The 25,093-nt window shown below is 41.0% G+C and overlaps 1 pseudogene; it reads left to right on the forward strand.

Moving 5' to 3' along the window:
- Positions 1–25,093, forward strand: part of LOC148775524 (diacylglycerol kinase kappa-like) — a 113,668-nt pseudogene that overhangs the window by 24,206 nt on the left and 64,369 nt on the right.

Genomic DNA, 25,093 nt, shown 5'->3' on the forward strand with positions numbered 1-25,093 from the left:
AGATGCTGATTGCAGATATGAAATTAAAAGATGCTTACTCCTTGGAAGGAATATTATGACCAACCTAGATAGCATATTAAAAAGCAGAGACATCACTTTACCAACCAAGGCCCGTCTAGTCAAGGCTATGGTTTTTCCCATGGTCATGTATGGATGTGAGAGTTGGACTGTGAAGAAAGCTGATCGCCGAAGAATTGATGCTTTTGAACTGTGGTGTTGGAGAAGACTCTTGAGAGTCCCTTGGACTGCAAGGAGATCCAACCAGTCCATTCTAGAGATCAATCCTGTGTGTTCATTGGAAGGACTGATGCTAAAACTGAAACTACAATACTTTGGCCACCTCATGCGACAAGTTGACTCACTGGAAGACTCTGATGCTTGGAGGAATTGGGGGCTGGGGGAGATGGGGACAACAGAGAATGAGATGTCTGGATGGCATCACCAGCTCGATGGACATGAATTTTGGGGAACTCCAGGAGTTGGTGATGGACAGGGAGGCCTGGCGTGCTGTGATTCATGGGGTCTCAAAGAGTCAGACACGGCTGAGTGACTGAACTGAACTGATGCCAGGTGGCACTTTGGGAGTGTCTGGAACTCTGACTGGTGTGCTGGGATGGTCCCAGTATGCACCCAAGCCTATATTGGGCACCCCTTCTTGTTCCAGCACTTCGTTTTTTGGGGAAAAATGTCCAATGCTGGAAGGGGATACAGCACACTCTTACATGAAATGGAATCAGCATGGACCTGAAACTCAGGGCTTCTGTACCATCAACTGGATTCTCAACCTAACTCTCCAAGAGGCAGGGTTGGCTACTGAGCACAGGATAAGTCCGGGCTCATAACTGGCACTGGTTTTGTCCCTTCTATCTCCAGCCCCACCTCTCACCAAAAGGAGAGTTGCCAATACACAAGAAGCAAAAATAATCCTGAACATAAAATTATGGAAATTGTCCAATAGGAAAAAGAAAACGAAAAGCAAGTTCAAAAGGAGAACAGTTTAAGAGACTCTAGACAACATCAAGTATACTAACACTCACTTTATTGGGGTCATAGAAGGAAAAGAGAACGAGAAAGGGGTCAAATATGTATATTTAACGTGCTGAAAGGGAAAATCTTGCAACCTATAATACTCTACCCAGCAAGATCATCATCCCGAATTGGAGAGAAGTTATTCTCAGACAAGCAAAAACTAAGAGCTTATCCATACTAAACCAACACGGAAGGAAATATTTAAGAATCTTCTCTAAGTGGAAAAAGAAGTAAAAATCTACAGAGAAGGAAAAAACTCCAATCAGTACACACAAACATATAGTAAAGCCTCTGGATCAACCAATTAGATAATCTAGTACGAAAATTAAAAGACAAGAGAATTGCAATTTAAACGCTAACTACAATAAGCACCCTATTACATCAATAGACAGAGCGTCCTGACAGAAAAGCAATGAGAAAACTGTAGTCTTACATGACAGATTAGAGTAGTTGAACATAGTAGATACCTACAGCATTTGTTGCTGTTCTTCAGTTACTAAGTTTTCTGATTCTTTTGAAACTCCATGGACTGTAGCCCTCAAGTTCCTCTGTCCATGGGATTTCCCAGACAAGAACACTGGAGTTTATTGCATTTCCTTTTCCAGGGGGTCTTGCTGACCCAGGGATCAAATCTGCATCTTCTGTGTTGCTGGCAGATTCTTTACCTCTGAGCCACCCGGCATAGTCTATCCCAAAATAGCAGAATACACACCTTCAAGTGCACACAGGACAGTTTTTCAGGGATCATCAAATGCGAGGCCAAAAAACAAGTCTTAACACATTTAAGAAGACAGAAATTATATCAAGCACGTTTTCTGACCACAACGGTACAAAATAAGAAATCAATTAAGGTTAATATGTTGTAAACACAAACATATGGAGACGAAATAATATGCTACAAAACACAAATGAGCTAATGAAGAAATCAAAAGCGAATCAGAAAATACTTTGAGACTAATAAAAACACAAACTTTCCAAAATCTATTGGATTTAGCAAAAGCAGTTCTAGGGGAAATTGTATCATGACAGATGCTTCACTCAAGGCGGGGAAGAAAACTATAATAAACAACCTAACTTACTATATAAATGAAGTAGAAAAAGAAGAATAAATAAAGCCCCAAATCCTCAGAATGAAGGCAATAGTAAAGATCAGAGAGGACATTAATAAAATAGAGACTTCCCCTTTCCTAAAGTAAAGTAAAAAAAAAAAAATGTCAGTTAAGTGAAAAGATATTTTTTTAAAATATAAACAAAATTTGTAAGGGTGATGTGGACTTTCTTGAGTTTTACACATTCATAAGTGAATGGTCTGTATGTCGTGCCTTTGTTGGTTTTCTGAGAGCTGTAGTTTCTGGGAAATGAGCAGCTCTCATTCCTGTAACTCTTGTAGCCCAGTCATTCGTGTGCCTCCTTTATGAGGATTCAGTGCGGCTGTGGTGCTGTTATCCCTCCGATAGGAACTCTAACTCCGTGTAAAGCCCCAAAGATATGTTAATTATTTTTATTTTATATTGTACTATATTTTATTTACAGTGTTTTGTTTGTTTCAGGTGTATAGCAAAGTGATACAGTCATATAACATATATATGAATTAACAAAAGCAGTTCCCGTCTTTTGATGGGGAGGTCGTGGTTTATAATATAAATGGCATTATTTTGATAGAGGGATAACTTAGGTATGACAGTAGGTTTTTTTTTTTTTTTTTTGCAGCTTGAGGCAGTTGCAAAATATAAGGTAGCTTTTTGCAGCTGTGTATTCTATAGTATTTTTTTCATTTGGTAAAAATTTAACTGTTAATGTTTTTGGCATTGTGCTTTGTACCATTTATTAAATAAAAATAAATAAACAAACAAAAAAAGATGATACTTGTGTGTGCATGTGTGTGTGTGTGTGTGAATTTTCTGATGGGAATGGAGGGGAGGGAGAGAAGAGGTGGGCACCTGAGTGGGGAGGGGTGTGGAGTCCCTGGAGATTGTGGAACAGACCCTCAGGCCCCCACTTAACCAGAGAGTAGAGGTCTGGACTGGGTCAGGAGTCTGCACTGAAGATGGGTAACCCTGCTTAACAATTGTTCTCAGTAGCAAGTTTTAGTGGTGTGGTGCCACTGCCTTTGTTTGGGGTGTGGAATGACATTAGGGTCTAGATTGCCAGAACCCAGATGGGAAGAGGGTTCAACATGGGGATGGTGAATGTCATACTTCCCCTGAGAAAAGAAGGTAAAAATCGCCTCCTGGCCACCTATGTCATAAAGGGCTTTGTTGCATCACTCGCCTATGCTGTCAGCTAAAGGTGCTCAGGAGGCACAAAATGCTGATACAACTAAAACCCACAGCTGGTACTCCCAAAGATTATAATAATGTTTGGAGGGAACAGACCAAATATCATTTAGGCCACTGTTATCCTAAGAAATTGGTGGGAGCAGTGTGTTTCCAAGGGCAGAGCAGTGGAGATGGCCCAATCCAGGTGCATATGACAAACAGGATCACCACAGACAGATAATTTTTGGGGAGGGGGGCACCATGCAGTTTGTGGGATCTTCGTTCCCTAACAGGGATTGAAAACCTTTGTGTTTCCTTGTTAATTTTCTGTTTAGTCGACCTATCCATAGGTGTGAGTGGGGTGTTAAAGTCTCCCAATCTTATTGTGTTATTGCTATTTTCCCCTTTCATACTTTTAAGTAGTTGTCTTACATATTGCAGTGCTCCTGTGTTGGGTGCATAAATATTGATAATTGTTATATCTTTTTCTTGGATTGATCCTTTGATCATTATGTAGTTTCCTTCTTTGTCTCTTTTCACAGCCTTTGTTTTAAAATCTATTTTTTCTGATATGAGTATTGCTACTCCTGCTTTCTTTTGGTCTCTATTTGCATGGAATAACTTTCTCCAGCCCTTCATTTTCAGCCTGTATGTGTCCCTCGTTTTGAGGTGGGTCTCTTGTAGAGAACATATATGGGGGTCTTGTTTTTGTACCCATTCAGCCAGCCTTTGTCTTTTGGTTGGGGCATTCAACCCATTTATGTTTAAGGTGATTATTGATAAGTATGATCACGTTGCCATTTTCTTTATTGCTTTAGGTTCGAGTTTATACACCCTTCCTGTGTTTCCTGTCTAGAGAAGATCCTTTAGTATTTGTTGAAGAGCGGGTTTGGTGATGCTGAATTCTCTCAGCTTTTGCTTGTCTGTAAAGCTTTTGATTTCTCCTTCATATTTGAAAGGAACCCTTGCTCGCTATAGTAATCTGGGCTGTAGGTTACTTTCTTTCATCACTTTAAGTAGGTACTGCCATTCCCTCCTGGCCTGAAGAGTTTCTGTTGAAAGATCAGCTGTTATCCTTACGAGAATCCCCTTGTGTGTTATTTGTTGCTTTTCCCTTGCTGCTTCTAATATTTATTCTTTGAGTTTGATCTTTGTTAATTTGATTAATATGTATTTTGGAGTATTTCGCCTTGGGTTTATCCTGTTAGGGACTCTCTGTGTTTCTTGGACTTGGGTGATTATTTCCTTCCCCATTTTAGGGAAGTTTTCAACTATTATCTCCTCAAGTATTCTCTCATGGTCTTTCTTTTAGTCTTCTTCTTCTGGGACTCCTATGATTCGAATGTTGGGGTGTTTACCATTGTCCCAGAGGTCTCTGAGATTGTCCTCATTTCTTTTAATTAGTTTTTCTTTTTCCCTCTCTGTTTCATTTATTTCTAGAATTCTATCTTCTAGCTCACTTATCCTGTCTTCTGCCTCAGTTATTCTACAGTTTGTGCCCTCCAGAGTGTTTCTGATCTCATGTATTGCATTGTTCATTGTATATTGACTTTTTTTATTTCCTCTAAATCCTTATTAAAACTTTCTCGCCTCTTCTCAATTCTTTTCTCCAAGTTATTTATCTGTAACTCCAATTTGCTTTCCAGATTTTGATTCATTTTCACTATTAAAATTCAAAATTCTTTATCAGGTCGTTTCCCTATATCTTCCTTTTTTGTTTGTGTTGGTGGGCACTCATCCTGTTCCTTTACTTGCTGGGTATTTCTCTGCCTCTTCATCTTACTTATACTGATGTGCTTTGGGTGACCTTTCTGTCTTCTGACAGTTTGTGGAGTTTTCTTAATTATGTAGTTTCCTTGCTCTGTGTGGGGTTGGATGGGTTGCTTGTCAAGGTTCCCTGGTTAGGGAAGCTAGTGTCGGTGTTCTGGTGGGTGGAGCTGGATTTCTTCTCTCTGTTCAGTCATGCTTTGGGGAGGGAGGAACGATGCTAACAAATATCCCTGGCATCTGTGGGGAGTGCTCACAATGTCTTGGCTACACTGGGATTGCCCCCGCTCACGGCATGTGTGCTTTCCCTGTTATACTGTTCGGGCTCTAGGTTGCTCTGTCGGGAACTGTCCACGGCCGCCGCTGGGTTGTATGCACTTCCCAGGTTTGAGCGGCTCAGATTCAGGTACTCGGGTACTCCACAAAGGCGTAGACATGGCTGGGCCTGCATTTTGTGCCTTCCCCAGTCCGAGCAGTTCAGGTGACCAGGCGTTTGGCGAGAGCAGTTTCTCCGACTTATCACCTCACCTCCCTAGTTCCTGCCGCTCGGTTTTCTGGGTGTACAACTGGCACACTTTCTTGGGCAAATATTGACTGGCCGGAACCCAAGAAGTCTCAGTTAGCAACGAAGCCTGTCTGCCGCTTGGTATCAGAGGCCTCTTTTGGGCCACAGTTGCCCCTTCCGGTGCTGGCTGCCCTCCCTGCCTATCCCGGCAGGGGATGGGGGAATGCCCTGACCTCAGCCGGCTTGCTCTGCTTAGTCCTTTGTTCTGTGAGCGGGGCTGCTGGAGTCTTAGGTTGAGGCTTTTTGCCTTTTCACAGGCTTTTCGCCTTTTAGCTGCACAGTCTGCTCGCGGTCTCCCGTTAAGGCCTTCAGATTGCCCTCCGGGCATTCAGGCCCTGTCCTCTCTCTAAGCGCTATTGCCCGCACCTCGCTGCCCATCCCCCTCTTGCTAGTGGAGGGTGCCGGCGTTAGTGCTGCTTCTCCGCTGACATTTTCCTCTGGGCACTCAGACTGTGTGTTTTAATTATTTACTTCTTTTCTCTCCCGGTTGTGTGGCCCTCTGATTTTCCAAGGCTGGCCACAACTCACCCGTGAGTGTTTCCAGGTGTTTGGAAACTTCTCTATCTCTTTTTTAAAGCGAAGGGCTCCGTTCCTCCCCCTTTTGACTTTCTTTTTATCTTCTTTATTCTTTCTTACCTACTGTCGAAGACAATGGGTTGCTTTTCTGGGTTCCTGATGTCCTCTGTCAGCATTTAGAAGTTGTTTTGCGGGATTTACTCAGAGATCAAATGTTCTTTTGCTGAATTTATGGGGAAGAAAGTGCTCGCTCTGTCCTATTCCTCTGCTATCTTCTATCTGCCCCCCGGTGTCCTCTAATTTCATTTTTATACTTATTGAATTTCCATCATCCTGCTCTGTTACACTGTGAATAGAATTAGAATTACTGTGATGTTAAGGTTTGTCAAAAGTTCTCAATGTGGGCTGGCCTTCACATTCTTGTTGGGTTTGAAATATTAGCTATAATATCTGTGGCACATGATATCATGAGACAGCTGTTGGAGGGGCATATAGATAAGCACTGCTGACAGGCATGCCTGGGAAAACAATGAAAAGAATGATGTACAAAACATAAACAAGCATGTGAAATCAAAATCTGAGGTTGGAAAGGAGTCAATCAAAAAGATCCCAGAACACTGGACCCAAAGTATCCTTTTGTAAAATAGAAGCATGAGCACAGCCCTTAGCAGGTAGCCATTGCTATGCCTTACTTCTCCACATCCTGTTACTAAGCAACAGGACTTGCTCAGCAATTGGACAGTGCATCCCTGGGCCGTGCCCATAAGCAACCAACTATCAATGAGGTACCGACTGGTACGTCTCCTGCTCAGCTATTGGTCAACTACACAGTGGGCCCTACCTGATGATAAATGTGAATGAGGGACCATCGGGGAAGTGATTCAGTCAAGAGTCCGTGGTGCAGTGGTCATGTGACTCTTGCCTTTGGGCACCTTGCTTTTTATTTCCTTTTTTATTAATCAGGGATGTATTTCTGGTAGAAGAGGCAAGTTGAGTTTCCTTAATCAATATGAGAGTTGAAGTGTCCCCAGCAATATTAGTGGAGGAGACATTTAACACTTTCTTTGCTCTCATGTGTAATCTTATGGAGACAGTGTAGTGAACTTGGGGAAACAGACTGAGTATTCACTAATTCTCGGGGTCTCTAAAGCTCATTAGAGAAGAAAAAAAAACATACAAAATGTTCTAAATTACCTTTTTCCATGTAAAGTGCTTGGTCTTAAGTTCCTTAAGACCCTCAAGAACCCCCAATAGGAAAAGTGTGGTCTAGAGATGAAGGGACTAGAGGATTCTGAAATGCTGAAATGGGATGAAAATTGTTCATTCAGGAATGGAGGATGCAGAAGTGTTGGAGGGAGACATATAAGTCAAAGAATAAAGGGCACTGAAGGAAAATCTGACAATAATGAGTAAAACATCATGCCCCTGAATCACCACTCCCCAGAATCAGACACACAGAGGTGTCAGCAGTGGGTAAGTTTTGTCATGGCCTCTCTCAGCCTTCACAAGCCTATGTTGATGGGAAAATTGGTACATTGTGATGTCTAAGACCCCAAGGCCATCATTGGCTAGGGGACTGACTAGCTGAACAATCAGATTGAAGGGTATGGCTCCTCATTGTCCTGAGAAGGTATATATAGGGGGGTCAGAGGCAGAGATTCTGGGTTAGGCCTCTTCGTGGGATCATCAAGACTATGGTAACCAGGAAGCCACAGAAGCCAAGAAGAGCTACAATGCTTTTTCCTTCAAGGATGAAAGGAAGAAAGACAATCCATTGTCAACGGAGATACAGAGGCAGTGTGAAGGTAAGATGACTTCATCTAGCTCCCCATTTTCTCCATTGACTTTGCTGCCCAAATCTCTACACTGCCCTTGCCTGGTACAAAAGCCCTCATCAGCCCACACCTCATTTTCATGAATTCTCCCTTACAATTCAGTTGTGATATGCTTTCCTAAAAACTAATACCCTTCTCTTTTCTTTCCAGGCACAAAATATGACCATGAGGGTCAAAGACCACTACAAGGGATTTTGAGAAAGAAAATCCGATCATATTCCACTCAGTCGAAGAAGGTGGAGAAAACAAGAAAACCAAACTGGTTTTTCTGTTCCTGGCACGTAAGACACTGAATCAATTCCGAAAAAGGTTCAAAAATATGAGGCAGAGTCCAAGAAGTAGGCAGAATTGAAAGAGAAGTTCATCTCCGCCACCCCAGGATGAGAGAACCTGGAGAAGTACAACCTGGGAAGCCAGTAACTGAATACCAAAGGTCAGACACTTTAGAATTGTTTCTCCACAAGTCTGCTTTATCACAAATGGCCAACCAGGAAAAGACTGACGTTCACACTAACATAGAAAACTGATGGCTGCCATTGAAATAAACATCAAATGATAAAAAGATGATACTTGTGTTTGTGTGTATGAATTTGGGATGGGAAGGGAGGGGAAGGAGAGAAGAGGTGGGCACCTGTGAGGGGAGGAGTGTAGTGTCCCGAGAGATTGGGGAACAGACCCTCAGGGCCCCAGGTAACCAGAGAGTAGAGGTATGGACTGGGTCAGGATTCTGCACTTTAGATGGGTAACCCTGCTTAACAATTGATCTCAGTGGCAAGGATTAGTGGTGTAGTGTTACTGCCTTTGTTTGGGGTGTGGAATGACATTAGGGTCTAGATTGCCAGAACCCAGATGGGAAGGAAGTTCAACATGGGGATGGTGAATGTCATATTTCCCTGAGAAAAGCAGGCAGAAATCACCTCCTGGCCATCTAGGTCATAAAGGGCTTTGTTGCATCATTTGCATATGCTGTCACCTAAAGGTGGTCAGGAGGCACAAAATGCTGATACAACTAAAACCCACAGCTAGCACTCCCAAAGATTAAAGTAATGTTTGCAGGGAACAGACCAAATATCAGTTAGGCCACTGTTATCCTAAGAAATTGGTGGGAGCAGTGTGTTACCAAGGGCAGGGCAGGGGAGGTGGCACAATCCCAATGCATATGACAAACAGGATCACCAAAGACAGATAATTATTTGGGGTTGGGGACAACATTCAGTTTGTGGGATCTTCGTTCCCTGACTAGGGATTGAAAACGTTTCTGTTTCCTTGTTAATTTTCTGTTTAGTCGATCTATCCATATGTGTCAGTGGGGTATTAAAGTCTCCCACTCTTACTGTGTTATTGTTAATTTCTCCTTTCATAATTATTAACATTTGTCTAGCATATTGTGGAACTCCTGTGTTGGGTTCAAATATATTTATAATTGTTATATCTTCTTTTTGGATTGATCCTTTGATCATCATGTAGTGTCCTTCTTTGTCTCTTTTCACAACTTTTGGTTTAAAGTCTATTTTATCTGATATGAGTATTGCCACTCCTGCTTTCTTTTGGTCTCCATTTGTGTGGAATATGTTTTTCCAGTCCTTCTCTTTCCGTCTGTATGTGTCCTTTGCTTTGAGCTGGGTCTGTTGTACACAACATATACAGGGGTCTTGTTTTTCTATCCATTTAGCCAGTCTTTGTATTCGGTTGGGGCATTCAACCCATTTACATTTAAGGTAATTATTGATAAGTATGATCGCGTTGCCATTTACTTTATTGTTTTGGGTTTGGGTTTATACCCCCTTTCTCTGCTTCCAGTCTAGAGGAGGTTATTTAGCATTTGTTGAAGAACAGGTTTGGTGATTGTGAATTCTCTCAGCTTCTGTTTGTGTGTAAGCCTTTTGATTTCTCCTTCATATTTGATTGAGATCCTTGCTGGGTACAGTAATCTGGTGTAGGCTATTTTCTTTCATCATTGTAAGTATGCCCTGCCATTCCCACCTGGCCGGAAGAGTTTCTAATGAAAGATCAGGTGTTATCCGTGTGGGAATCCCCTTGAGTATTATTCTCTGTTTTTCCCTTGCTGCTTTTAATATTTGTTCTTTGTCTTTGTCCTTTGTTAATTTTATTAATATGTGTCTTGGGGTGTTTTGCCTTGGGTTTTTCCTGTTTGGAACTCTCTGGGTTTCTTGGACTTGGATGATATTTCCTTCCCCATTTTAGGGAACTTTTCAACTATCATCTCCTCAAGTATTTTCCCATGGTCTATCTTTCTGTCTTCCTCTTCTGGACTCCTACGATTCGAATTTTGGGGCATTTAAGATTGTCCCAGAGGTCTCTGTGATTGTCCTCGTTTCTTTTTATTCGTTTTCCTTTTTTCCTCTCTTTTTCATTTATTTCTATTGTTCTATCTTCTAGCTCACATGTCCTATCTTCTGTCACTCTTATTCTATTGTTGGTTCCATCCAGAGTGATTTGGATCTCATTTATTGTATTATTCCTTATGTATTGACTTTTTCACTTCTTCTAGGTGCTTGTTAAACCTTTCTTGCATCTTTTCGATCCTTGTCTCCAGGCTATTTATTTACACCATTTTGTTTTCAAGACTTTGGATCAATTTCACTGTCATTATTCGGAATTTTTAATCAGGTAGATTCCTTATCTCATCCTCTTTTGTTTGGGTTGGTGGGCATTTGCAACCACACCTTTGCTTACTCGCAAAGCAAGTCAGAGGAAACATGTTGGAAATACACAGGATGCTGGCTGTTTCCCCATAACAATTCCAGGTCATGACCTAACCCACTCTGAATGCCTACTCCAGACCCTCTTATTTCATAGAACACCCATTCCCACAACTATGGCAAAGGCTTCCATGGCTGAGAAGAATGTACAGGTGCCAGGAGTGGAACCAACTCAGATCTGGCCTACATCTGAACAAGTTGACAGCAGCCATTGGCACAATGGGAGTATCTGGAACTCTGACTGGTGTGCTGGGACTGTGCTAGTAGTAGTGCCGATATTGGGCACCCCTTCTTGCTCTAGCACTTCTTTCTTTGGGGGTAAAATTTCCAATGCTGGAAGGTGATATAACACACACTTACATGAAATGAAATCAACATGGACCTGAAACTCTGGGCTTCTGTACTATCAACTTGATACTCAACCTAACTCCCCAATAGGCAGTCTTGGCTGGTGAGCACAGGAGAAGTCCGGGCTCATACATGGCACTGGTTTTGGCCCCTCTATTTCTAGTCCCATCTCTCACCAATGTGAGAGTTGCCAATACACAAGAAGCCAAATTAATCTGGAACGTAAAATTATGGAAATTGCCCAATAGTGAAAACAAAACGAAAAACAATTTAAAAATGAGAACAGTTTAAGAGACTTCTAGACAACATCAAGGATACTAACATTCACTTTCTTAGGTCGTAGAAGGAAAAGAGAGAGAGAAAGGCGTCAAAAATGTATATTTAACGTGCTGAAAGGGAAAAACTTGCAACCCATAATATTCTACCCAGCAAGATAATCATCCAGAATTGGAGAGAAGAACTTCTCAGACAAGCAAAAACTAAGAGCTTATCCATACTAAACCAACTCGGAAGGAAATATTAAAGAGTCTTCTCTAAGAGGAGAAAGAAGTGAAAATCTACAGAGAAGGGAAAAACTCCAACCAGGACACACAAACACATAGTAGAGGCTGTGGATCAACCAAGTAGATAATCTAGTATAAAAATTAAAAGACAAGTGAATTGCAAATTAAACGCTAAATACATTAAACACCCTATTACATCAATAGACAGAGCATCTTAAATAAAAAGCAATAGAAAACTGTAGTCTTAAATTACAGAATAGAGTAGTTGAACTAAATAGATACCTACAGCATTTATTGTTGTTATTCAGGTACTAAGTTGTCTGTCTCTTTTGAATCCCCATTGGCTGTAGCCGTCCAGGCTCCTCTGTCCATGGGACTTCCCAGGCAAGATCACTGGAGTTTATTACATTCTTTTTCCAGGGGCTCTTGCTGACCCAGGGATCAAATCTGCATCTTCCGCATTGCAGGCAGATGCTTTACTTCTGAGCCAAATTGCATCAGTTCAGTTCATTTCAGTCACTCAGTCGTGTCCGACTCTTTGAGACCCCATGAATCACAGCACGCCAAGCCTCCCTGTCCATCACCAATTCCAGGAGTTAACTCAGACTCATGTCCATCGAGCTGGTGATGCCATCCAGACATCTCATTCTATGTCATCCCCATCTCCTCCGGCCCTCAATCCCTCCCAGCATCAGAGGCTTTTCTAGTGAGTCAACTTGTCGCATGAGTTGGCCAAAGTATTGGAGTTTCAGTTTCAGCATCAGTCCTTCCAGTCACCCAGGAGTGATCTCATCTAGAATGGACCGGTTGGCTCTCCTTGCAGTCCAAGGGACTCTCAGGAGTCTTCTCCAGCACCACAGTTCAAAAGCATCAATTCTTTGGCGATCAGTTTTCTTCACAGTCCAACTCTCACATCCATACATAACCATGGGAAAAACCATAGCCTTGACTAGACAGACCTTGGTTGGCAAAGTAATGTCTCTGCTTTTGAATATGCTATCTAGGTTGCTCATAATTTTCCTTCCAATAAGTAAGCATCTTTTAATTTCATGGCTGCAAGCAGCATCTGCAGTGATTTTGGAGCCTAAAAAAAATAAAGTCTGACACTGCTTCCACTGTTTCCCCATCTATTTCCCATGAAGTGATGGGACCAGATGCCATGATCTTTGTTTTCTGAATGTTGAGCTTCAAGCCAACATTTGCACTCTCCTCTTTCACTTTCATCAAGAGGCTTTTTAGTTACTCTTCACTTTCTACCATAAGGGTGGTGAAATCTGCATATCTGAGGTTATTGATAATTCTCCCGGCAATCTTGATTCCAGCTTGGGCTTCTTCCAGCCCAGTGTTCCTCATGATGTACTCTGCATATAAGTTAAATTAGCAGGATGACAATATAGACCCTTGATGCACTCCTTTTCCTATTTGGAACCAGTCTGTTGTTCCATGTCCAGTTCTAACTGTTGCTTCCTGACCTGCATTCAGGTTTCTCAAGAAGCAGGTCAGGTGGTCTGGTATTCGCATCTCTTTCAGAATTTTCCATAGTTTATTGTGATCAACACAGTCAAAGTCTTTGTCATAGTCAATGAAGCAGAAATATATGTTTTTCTGGAACTCTCTTGCTTTCTCCATGATCCAGCAGATGTTGGCAATTTGATTTCTGGTGCCTCTGCCTTTTCTAAAACCTGCTTGAACATCTGGAAGTTCACGGTTCACATATTGCTGAAGCCTGGCTTGGACAATTTTGAGCATGATTTAATAGCACGTGAGATGAGTTCAATTTGGCGGTAGTTTGAGCATTCTTTGGAATTGCCCTTTTTGGATTGGAATGAAGACTGACCTTTTCCAGTCTTATGGTCACTGCTGTTTTCCAAATTTGCTGGCGTATTGAGTGCAGCACTTGCACAGCATCATCTCTCAGGATTTGAAATAGCTCATTTGGAATTCCATCACCTCCACTAGCTTTGTTTGTGGTGATGTTCTCTAAGGCCCACTTGACTTCACATTCCAAGATATCTTGCTCCAGGTGAGTGATCACGCCATCGTGATTATCTTGGTCGTGAAGATCTTTTTTGTACAGTTCTTCTGTGTATTCTTGCCACCTCTTCTTAATATCTTCTGCTTCTGTTAGGTCCATACCATTTCTGTCCTTTATCGAGCCCATCTTTGCATGAAATGTTCCCTTGATATCTCTAATTTTCTTGAAGAGATGTCTTGTTTTTCCTATTATGCTGCTTTCCTCTATTTCTTTGCATCAATCGCTGAGGAAGGCTTTCTTATCTCTCCTTGCTATTCTTTGGAACTCTGCATTCAGATGCTTCTATCTTTCCTTTTCTCCTTTGCTTTTCTCTTCTCTTATTTTCACAACTATTTGTAAAACCTCCTCAGACAGTCATTATGCTTTTTTGCATTTCTTTTCCATGGGGATGGTCTTGGTTCCTGTCTCCTGTACAATGTCAGAAACCTCTGTCCAGAGTCCATCAGGCACTCTATCTATCAGATCTAGTCCCTTAAATCTATTTTTTACTTCTACTGTATATTCATAAGGGATTTGATTTAGGTCATATCTGAATGGTCTAGTGGTTTTCCCTACTTTCTTCAATTTCAGTCTGAATTTGACTATACGGATTTCATGTTCTGAGCCACGTCAGCTCCTGGTCTTGTTTTTTCTAACTGTATAGAGCTTCTCCATCTTTGGCTGCAAAGAATATAATCAATCTGATTTCGGTGTTGACCAACTGGTGATGTCCATGTGAAGAGTCTTCCCTTGTGTTGTTGGAAGAGGTTGTTTACCAGATGTTCAGATTTTTTTAATAGAGACTTGGATTGTTATTTGAAATTTTCTGCTTTTTAAATATTATCAATTAATTAAGACATGAAAAACACTAGGTGGGCCAAGCAAACACTTCCACAACCACCGAATGGTGAATTCTAATTTAGATGATGGATGGAATTCATGGTAGAGCTTTGATTTTATAACTTAAGTCTGTCTCTTTGTCCATTCAGCATGGGCTTGTTTGCAGTTTGGTGGGTACGAGTACCTCTCCCAAATGGTAGTCTTGCATGTTGACTTGTATCCTATAAAGTTATATTGGGGAAAGCCTCCCCAATGGTAACATGGTAAGCAGACTCTATGCTTGGTTAGAATAAATCTGTTCGACAAGTAACAGAAAAATCACTTGGTAAAACTATGAGATATGTAAATAAAGTAATCAGATGATAGTTCTTTTCCATGCACTTTTTGCTCTTACCAGATCTTGAATCCCTTGAAGGCTATGGTAAAGACTTGGAATTTGGTTCTAAAACTTTTGGGAAGCTATTGGAGGCTTGCGAGCAGGAAGGGATATGATCCAACTTATTATTCTAAAATGAACACGCTGAAATAGCAGATAGGAAAGCCCTGTCCAGGCCTGCAACCTGAAGACTTCCAAAATATCTGCCCTTATTGAACTCAGCCTCTCCCCCAACAATTTGTTCTTCCCCAGGAATGTAGCTCTTATCTTTATGTGTTCTGTCTCTCATCCCCTCTTCCTACCACAAATGAAAATGTTTTCCATGGTTGTTGGGTAGAGCCTATATGATTTGGAATGTGTTATCCAAGGGTAACCAATGCTTTTTCTGAATAAAGTAACTTCTCTATATTCTTGCCTGGCCCTTAGGCCATTTCTCAGATATTGACAGGGTCTTCCAGATATTTGAACTTCTCAAATGAGCGGACCAGTGATATGGTCTTGCAAATTGACCTAATTACTCAAAGCTATGCTTCTATCTTTCAGAAAATACTGAAGGAAGACCTCTGCTAAAGAACTGTAACTCATTCAAGAGATGGAAGCTTACATATATTCTGGTTCGAGGACAAAGGCTCTGCTTTGCACACCATCCTGCGGTAAGAGAATATATATATACACATATATGTGTATGTGTATATATACAATCTTGTCAATTGTGTTAGTAGGTAGGTACCAGAAAATACTTTGAGAGGAGATAAACCAAGAGGTTAAGACATGTTAGCAAGAATTAAGGTGGATAATCCTAATCTGCTCCATTATGTCCCTAGCTAGACCATATCCCATTATGTTCTTGTTGTTCAGTCTCTAAGTCGTCCTGGACTTTTTGTAACCCCATGGACTGGAGCACTCCAGGCTCCCCTGTCCTTCACTACTTCCAGGAATTTGCTCAAATTCATGTCTGCTGAGTCAGTGATGCTATCTAATCATCTCATCCTCTACTGCCCCATCTCCTTTTGCCTTCAATTTTTCCAAGCTTCAGGGTCTTTTCCAATCTTTACATCAGGTGGCCAAAGTATTGGAGTTTTAGCTTCAACATCAGTCCTTCCAATGAATATTCAAGGTTGATTTCCTTTAGGATTGGCTGGTTCAATCTCCTTGCTATCTAAGTGACTCTCAGGAGTCTTCTCCAACACCACATTTCAAAAACATCAATTCTTCAGTGCTCAGCCTTCTTTACGGTCCATCTCTCACATCCATACATGACTACTTGAAAAAACATAGTTTTGACTAGACAGACCTTTGCAGGCAAAGTGATATCTCTGTTTTTTAATATGTTGTATAGATTTACCACAGGTTTCCTTTCAAGGAGTAAGCATCTTTTAATTTCACGGTCGCGATCACTGTCCACATGATTTCGGAGCCCAAGAAAATAAAATCTGTCACTGCTTGCACTTTTTTACCTTCCATTTACCATGAAGTGATGGGACCAGAGGCCATGATCTTAGTTTTTTGAATGTTGAGTTTCAAGCCAGCTTTTTTCCTCTCCTTTTTCACCCTCATCAAGAGGAAGCTCTTTAGCTTCTCTTTACTTTATGCCATTAGAATGATATCATTTGCATATCTGAGGTTGTTGGTATTTGTCCTGACAGTCTTGATTCCAGCTTGAGCTTCATCCAGCCTGGCATTTCTCATGATGTACTCTGCCTATAAGTTAAATAAGCAGGGTGACAATATACAGCCTTCTCACACTCCTTTCCCAATTTTGAACCAGACCATTGTTCCATGTCTGGTTCTAGCTGTTGCTTCTTGACCTGCATACAAGTTTCTCAGGAGACAGGTAAGGTGGTCTGGTACTCACATCTCTTTAAGAATTTTCCACAGTTTGTTGTGATCCACACAGTAAAAGACTTTAGCATAATCAATGAAGCAGAGGTAGATATTTTACTGGAGTTCCCTTGCTTTCTCTATGATCCAACAAATATTGGCAATTTGATCTCTGATTCCTCTGTTTTTTTTAAACCCAGCTGGTACACCTGGAAGTTCTCAGTTCATGTACTGCTGAAGCCGAACTTTAAGAATTTTGAGCACAACCTTACTAGCATGTGAAATGAATGCAATTATACAGTAGTTTGAACATTTTTTGGCATTGCCTTTCTTTGAGATTGGAATGAAAACTGACCTTTTCAGTCCTGTGGACACTGCTAAGTTTTCCAATTTGCTCATATATTGAGTGCAACACTTTAACAACATTATCTTTTAGGATTTAAAATAACTCAGCTGGAATTCCATCACCTCCATTAGCTTTGTTTGTAATGATGCTTTCTAAGGACCACTTTCACAGTGTCACCTTTTAAGATTTGAAATAGCTCAGCTGGACTTCCATCATGTCCACTAGCTTTGTTCATTGTGATGCTTTCTAAGGCCCACTTGACTTCACATTCCAGGATGTCTGGTTCTCAGTGAGTGATCACACTATCGTGGTTTTCTGGGTCACGAAGATCTTTTTTGTATGGTTCTTCTGTGTATTCTTGCCACCTGTTCTTAATATCTTCTGCTTCTGTTAGGTCCATACCATTTCTGTCCTTTATTGTGTCCATGTTTGCATGAAATATTCCCTTGATATCTCTAGTTTTCTTGCAGAGATCTCCAGTCTTTCCCATTCTATTGTTTTCCTCTATTTCTTTGCACTGATCACTGAGGAAGGCTTTCTTATCTCTCCTTGATATTCTTCAGAACTCTGCATTCAGATGGATATCTTTCCTTCTCTCCTTTGCCTTTCCGTTCTCTTCCTTTCATAGCTTTTTGTAAGGCCTCCTCGACAACCATTTTGCCTTTTTGCATTTCTTTTTCTTGGGGATGGTTTTGATCACTGCCTCCTGTAGAATGTCATGAACCTCCGTCCATAGTTCTTCAGGCACTCTATCAGATCTAATCCCTTGAATCCATTTGTCACTTCCACTGTATAGTCATAAGGGATTTGATTTAAGTCAAACTTGAATGGTCTAGTAGTTTTCCTTATTAAGTCTGAATTTTGCAATAAGGAGTACATGACCTGAGCCACAGTCAGCTCCTGGTCTTGTTTTGACTGACGGTATAGAGCTTCTCTATCTTTGGCTGCAAAGAATATAATCAATCTGATTTCAAATCCTAAAAGATGATGCTGTGAAAGTGCTGCACTCAATATGCAAGAACTTTTTTAAAACTCAGCAGGGGCCACAGACTGGAAAAGGTCAGTTTTCATTCCAATCCCAAAGAAAGGCAATGCCAGAGAATGCTCAAACTAACATACAATTGCACTCATCTCACACACTAGCAAAGTTATGCTCAAAATTCTCCAAGCCAGGCTTCAACAGTACATGAACCGTGAACGTCCAGATGTTTAATTTGGATTTGGAAAAGGCAGAGGAACCAGAGATCAAATTGCCAACATCTGTTGGATCATAGATAAAGCAAGAGAGTTCCAGAAAATCATCTACTTCTGCTTTATTGGCTATGCCAAAGCCTTTGACTGTGTGGATCACAACAAACTATGGAAAATTCTTCAAGACATGGGAGTACCAGACCACCTGAACTGCCTCCTGAGAAATCTGTATGCAGGTAAAGAAATAAGAGTTAGAACTGGACATGGAACAACAGACTGGTTACAAATCGGTAAAGGAATACAGCAAGGCTGTATATTGTCACCCTGCTTACTTAACTTATGTGCAGAGCACATCATGAGAAATGCTGGACTGGATGAGGCACAAGCTGGAATTAAGATTGCCGGAAGAAATATCAATAACCTCAGATATGCAGATGACACTACCTTTATAGCAGAAAGTGAAGAACTAAAGAGCCTCTTGTTGAAAGTGAAAGAGGAGAGTGAAAAAGTTGGCTTAAAACTCAACATTCAGAGAACTAAGATCATGGCATCTGGTCCCATTATTCATGGCAAGTAGATCAGGAAACAGTGGAAACAGTGACAGACTTAATTTGGAGGGCTCCAAAATCGCTGCAGATGGTAACTGCAGCCATGAAATTAAAAGAAGCTTGCTCCTCGGAAGAAAAGTTATGACCAACTTAGACAGCTTATTAAAAAGCAGAGACATTATTTTGCCTGCAAACGGCTGTCTAGTCAAAAGCTATGGTTTTTCCAGTAGTCATGTGTGGATGTGAGAGTTGGACTATGAAGAAAGCTGAGCACTGAAGAATTGATGCTTTTGAACTGTGGTGTTAGTGAAGACTCTTGAAAGTCTCTTGGACAGCAAGGAGATCGAACCAGTCCATCCTAAAGGAAATCAGTCCTGAATATTCATTGGAAGGACTGATGTTGAAGCTGAAACTCAAATACTTTGGCCACCTGATGCGAAGAGCTGACTCATTTGAAAAGACCCTGATGCTGGGAAGGATTGAAGGCAGAAGGAGAAGGGGATGACAGAGGATGAGATGGTTGGATGGCATCACTGACTCAATGGACATGAGTTTGAGTAAACTCCAGGAGTTGATGATGGACAGCGTGGCCTGGAGTGCTGCATTCCACAGGGTCACAAAAAGTCAGACACGACTGCACGACTGAACTGAAGGCCCACTTGATTTCACACTCCAGGATGTCTGGCTCTAGGAGATTGACCACACCCTCATGGTATCTGGGTCATTAAGACCTTTTCTATACAGTTTTTCTGTGTATTCTTGCCACCTCTTCTTAATCTCTTGTGCTTCTGTTATGTTCTTACTGAGCCACTTCATTCTTTCTGGCCTGAGTACATGCTAAGTCACTTCAGTCGGGTCTGATTTTGCAACCCTAAGTACTGTAGCCTGCCAGGTCCTACATCCGTGGGATTTTCCAGGCAAGAACACTGGAATAGGTTGCCATGCCCTCCTCCAGGGGATCTTCCTGAGGCAGGGATCAAATCTGCATCTCCTGCGGCTCTTGCATTGCAGGCAGATTCGTTACCCCTGGGCCATCAGAGAAGCCTCATTCTTTCTGGAGCTATTAGTAATTGCCCTGAACTCTTCCCCAGTAGCATATTAGACACCTTTCAACCTGGGGGCTCATTTTCCAGTGTCATACCTCTTTGCCTTTTCATACTGTTCATGGAGTTCTCCAGTCAAGAATACTGGAGTGGGTTGACATGCCCTCCTCCAGTGGACCACGTTTTGTCAGAACTCTTCACTATGTCCTGTCCATCTTGGGTGGCCCTGCATGGCATGGCTCATAGCTTCCTTGAATTATGCAAGGCCCTTCACCACAACAAGGCTGTGTTCCATAAAGGCAGTATCCCACTATATTTTCCAGCATAAACCTTTAGTTTTAAATAATCCTGAACTACCTAAGCTTTCCTATAAATCCACATAAAAGTTTTGGGTAGAGTTTTGCTTTGGGTTTAGTTTGGTTAATTTTCTGTTTGTTACATGATATATCAATCAAAATCATTATGCTAAATAAATCCAGCAGTCAAGCCAAAGAAATAACGGAATTATAACTGCCGAAAATGTCTTTTAGTATTCCTGTGTATGTGTTTACCTTTTAGTGTATGTTTGCCTCAATAACCAGATGGTTCCTTTTCCCTCTCCCTCTTATACCTTTCCAGTTTGCACGCTTTGAAACAATTGATTTGTCTCAAGTTGCCTTGGCAGAAAGCAGCTGTAGAAATCTTTGCCACAGTTTTTGCGTAAGTAAGATTAGGATTGCCTGAATGGGCAAGGGTAAGAGATAGCTGGGAAGAGGGGTTTCCATACCTACCTGTCACCTGTTTGGAATTCAAATTTCCCAAGTCTTCTTTAATCCCAAAGTGTGTTTGGAAATCCACTTAAAGTAGCATTGCAAATGAGTGCTAAAGATTATTCATGTGAGTATTTTCTATCAGCCCACTGATGGGGGGGGGGAGGAAATCATGATTGCCCTTGTCTCTATTACCAGTTTGATATAAAAGCAGAGCTGATTTCAGGATGGGGGTGACTATTTAAAAAATCAATCCTTCTGGTGAAGGTAATTTAAATGAATATCATTGGGAGGCTTTCAAGAGACTGCTAATATTTTGTAGACTATATCAAGATATTTGAGCTACATGACATTTTCTCCTTTGATGAAACAGATAAGAACCTAAATCCAAAGTGAAAGTTACTCTATGCTGAGATTACTAATGAGAGTACCTCAAAGAAACCAGAAGATTTTCTAGGGATCTATTCAATGGCTTGTCACTGCTAAAATGTCATAAGACTTGGTCATTCAGGTAAATTCAGAACAGAAATCTCACTGAAAAATAACAAGCCCATTGGCCCAAGAATTATCCTACCCTTCTATTCACAGGAATGTTTTTTTCTCAGCATCAGTGGTGGGTTATGGAGAGCAGGGTTCCTCTTCAGGCAGGTGGAGAGTGGTACTTAGCAGACTGAAGAGCTATGGGTCCAATACTCTGCTTCCATGGCTGGTCCACAGTCTATTCTCCTTTGAAAGGAGAGCAGTTGAAAGGAGACCCTACTCTCATTTCTCTCTCATTGCATCATACTGACCCAGGAAAAAGCTGAGGGTTCTGTTGACCCAGTTCCAAAAATCTTAACTTTTGAGTGATAAGCGTACAAGATAATGTTTTGGGTATCCATTCTACAAATATTCCAAGGGCTAGGTTTCCCCTTAACCTAATTAAAGCACAGCAGCACTATGCATCAACCCCCCGTAAGAATGGGTTTAGACCAAAGGAGTGACTGTTGTTACAAATTCCAACTAGTTCCTATTGCCATTATCACAGAATCATGCAGTGCTACATGCACAAGAAGAACAAAATTGTTTGTTGGTGTGGTGAGCTCTAGCTGCAAGATTTGGACTTGGGGTGGTGGGCACTGGTAATGAAGACAAGTAGGGCCATTGAAGCAATGACCAATGCTATAGCTATCCATGCTCCCTCCTGCCCTTTGGGAAAACATGAAGTTAGCATGGTCTACCTCTGCTAGACCCTCAACATGGCTTTCTCATTGTTTCTTCAAGTTTCTTGCACCAAGCAGGATTAAGAGAGATAATAGTAAAATTCTCTTCAGATTTTCCCTGACCATAAGAAAGAAAGAAACTAGATTTGTAGTTTCCTCACTCCGGTCTCACTCTCCCCTCAAACAGAAATAGGCACACACTGATGAAAAATAAACACTTTCACCATTTCAGGTAGAAAGAACAGCAAGTAAACAAGTAAGATTTTCAGGCAACTTTATTTGAGTAACAGATGGGTGCTTGGCCTAGTGTTTAAAAGCATGTGTGCTGGAGCGAAAGAATCTAGATTCAAATTCTGACTTAGTTTCTTACCTACTGTTTTTCCCTGAGTAAGTCATTTAACTCCCTTTGCCACAGAAAAAATGTCCAGACTATAAAGTGAGGGAAAATAATACTGCCTAGCTCTTGGATTTGTAATGAAGATTGAAATAAATAAGATACATAAAATACAATAGAACAGTGCCCAGTACATAGTACGTGCCTTTAAATTGTCGTTTATTACTGTTACTAGTTGGGGTGGGAACTACTGTCATATATTTAAGAAGTGGCTTTGGTTGTGCTTGGTAGACCTGTCTAGTATCTTAGAGAGTTCAAACGCTCTGTTTGAGGGCAAAGTTTAAGTTGGGAATCAGCTAATAATGTGACTTTCTGTAGGTGATCACACCACAGCGAAAAGTTACGCTGGCTGCACCCAATCGGAAAGACATGGAAGAATGGGTTAAGGTCATAAAAACCACGTAACAGGGAGAAATTCTTAAGGTAGGGTAAAATAATAGAGAATCCACTCAAATCTCATGGGTAAGCATTTAATTGACTGCATTAGCTAAGCCACCTTTCAAACAGGGAAATAATAAAATGGAAGCAAATACCATATGATCAGGAATTTTTCATGTATGTCATTAGGAAATCTGTCTATAAATAGAATTAATTCACCTAGACTCAAACCTTGGTAAATATGTGGTTTAGATACCTCTGTACACATCCACTTTATATATAGATGTCACTGTTTGCTCAATGGATGAGGTACTTAAGATGTATGTGAGAACCTAACTTAGATGTTCTTATGTTATTAATAGCATAGCTGCAGTAAGCAGTCTTGACTTGAGTCTACTGAGTGACTATAGTAACAAGTAAGGAAGCTGAGGCTCGAGGATAAGGAACCAGACCAAAACAAAATAACTACTCAGTTGCAAAGCCAAGATTTAGACCCAGGCTATGTGAATCCAAAGCCTATGTCCCTAACAATTATGCCCTTCTGCCTCTCTGTTTACTGTTCACAACAAAGGAAATATAGAGGGAGGAGCAAGGAACAGTCTTCCCCAAAACGTGGCAGGGTTCCTTTTCTCCTTAACAATGCCAGGCCCTGGGCTACTGCTCCCTGCAACAAGTGGTGCTACTATTAAAACTCTGGGCTATGCCCTCGGCTCAATTTTCTACAGACTTACTGCACTAGAAGTTATGTAAGTTTCAAGAGGGGAGGAATTTTTTCATTTATTTACTTAGAGCAGTGTCTGGCACATAGTAGAGGCTCAATATACATTCTTTGAATGAATAAATGAATCTGAGGGTAATCTTGGGGCTAGGGTTTAGAAATAGAGTGATATATAGTTCATCCTAAAGCAAAGTTCTGCTGTGAAGCTTTTAGAGATAATGAGGAAGATTAATTCAAACGTAAAACAAAACTGACGTATAGGAGATGTATAGGCCCTGTGATACTCAAGAGGGATAATGGATTCTATAATCCCATAATCATAAGCTAGCAAACTTTATAAAAGCCATTAAAAAGAAGTACACAGAACCTATATATGAAAGGGGTCAAGTTTTCCAGTAAAATGCTAATGCTTTATTGTTTAAGAATTCAGGTTTTCTTCCTCTACTTATTAGCAAAAATGCATATACAAGTTAAAAAATATAACCTGATGTCTTAAGTAACTAGTAAAGGATAGAGGACTGTTATAGATATTTGGGGTGGAGCAGTGTAAAATAATAGGTAGCAATGTTGTTCAGTCACTCAGTCGTGTCTGACTCTGCGACACCATGGACTGCAGCATGCCAGGCCTCCCTGTCATGGTATCTGGGTCATTAAGACCTTTTCTATACAGTTTTTCTGTATTTTTTTTTTACAGTTTTTCAACTCCCAGAGTATACTCAGACTCATGTCCATTGAGTTAGTGATGCCATCCAACCATGTTGTCCTCTGTCGTCCCCTTCTGCTGCCTTCAATCTTTCCCAGCATCAGGGTCTTTTCTAATGAGTCAGTTCTTTGCATCAAGTGGCCAGAGTATTGGAGCTTCAGCTTCAGCATCAGTCCTTCTAAACGAATATTCAGGAATGATTTCCTTTATAATTAACTGGTTTGACCTCCTTGCAGTCCAAGGGACTCTCATGAGTCTTCTCAATACCACAATTCAAAAGCATCAATTCTTTGGCATTCAGCCTTCTTTATGGTCCAACTCTCACATCCATACATGACTACTGGAAAAACCATAACTTTGACTAGACAGACCTCTGCAGGCAAAGGTATGTCTCTGCTTTTTAATATGCTTTCTAGGTTCGTCATGGCTTTCTTCCAAGGAGCAAGTGTCTTTTAATTTCATGGCTGCAGTCACCATCTGCCTGATTTTGGAGACCATGAAAATAAATTCTGTCACTGTTTCCATTGTGCCCCCATCAATCTGCCATAAAGTGCTGAGACGAGCTGCCATGATCTTCATTTTTTGAATGTTGAGTTTTAAACCAGCTTTTTCACTCTCTTCTTTCACTTTCATCAAGAGGCTCTTTAGTTCCTCTTCACTTTCTGACATAAGGGTGATGTCATCTGCATATTAGAGGTTGATAGTTCTCCCTGCAGTCTTGATACCAGCTTGTGTTGCATCCAGTCCAGCATTTCTCGTGATGTATTCTGCATATAAGTTAAATAAGCAGGTTGACAATATATAGCCCTGATGTACTCCTTTCCCAATTTTGAACCACTCCATTATTCCATGTCTGGTTCTAACTGTTGCTTCTTGACTTGTATACAGATTTCTCAAGAGGCTGGTAAGGTGGTCTGGTATTCCCATATCTTTAAGAATTTTCCACATTTTGTTGTGATCCACACAGTCAAAGGCTTTAGCATAGTCAATGAAACAGAAGTAGATGGTTTTCTGAAATTTTCTTGCTTTATCTATAATCCAACAGATGTCAATTTGATCTCTGGAGAATTCCATGGAAAAGGCAAGAAGATATGACACTGGAAGATGATCTCCCCTGGTTGGAAGGTGCCTGATATGCTACTGGAGAAGAGACGAGGGCAATTACTACTAGAAAGAATTCCAGAAAGAATTAAGAGGCTGGGCCAAAGAGGGAACATCATTAAGTT

Source organism: Moschus berezovskii, chromosome 14 (genome assembly GCF_049115385.1).
Source record: "Moschus berezovskii isolate FMDL1 chromosome 14, NW_MosBer_1.0, whole genome shotgun sequence".
Classification (NCBI taxonomy): Eukaryota; Metazoa; Chordata; class Mammalia; order Artiodactyla; family Moschidae; genus Moschus; species Moschus berezovskii.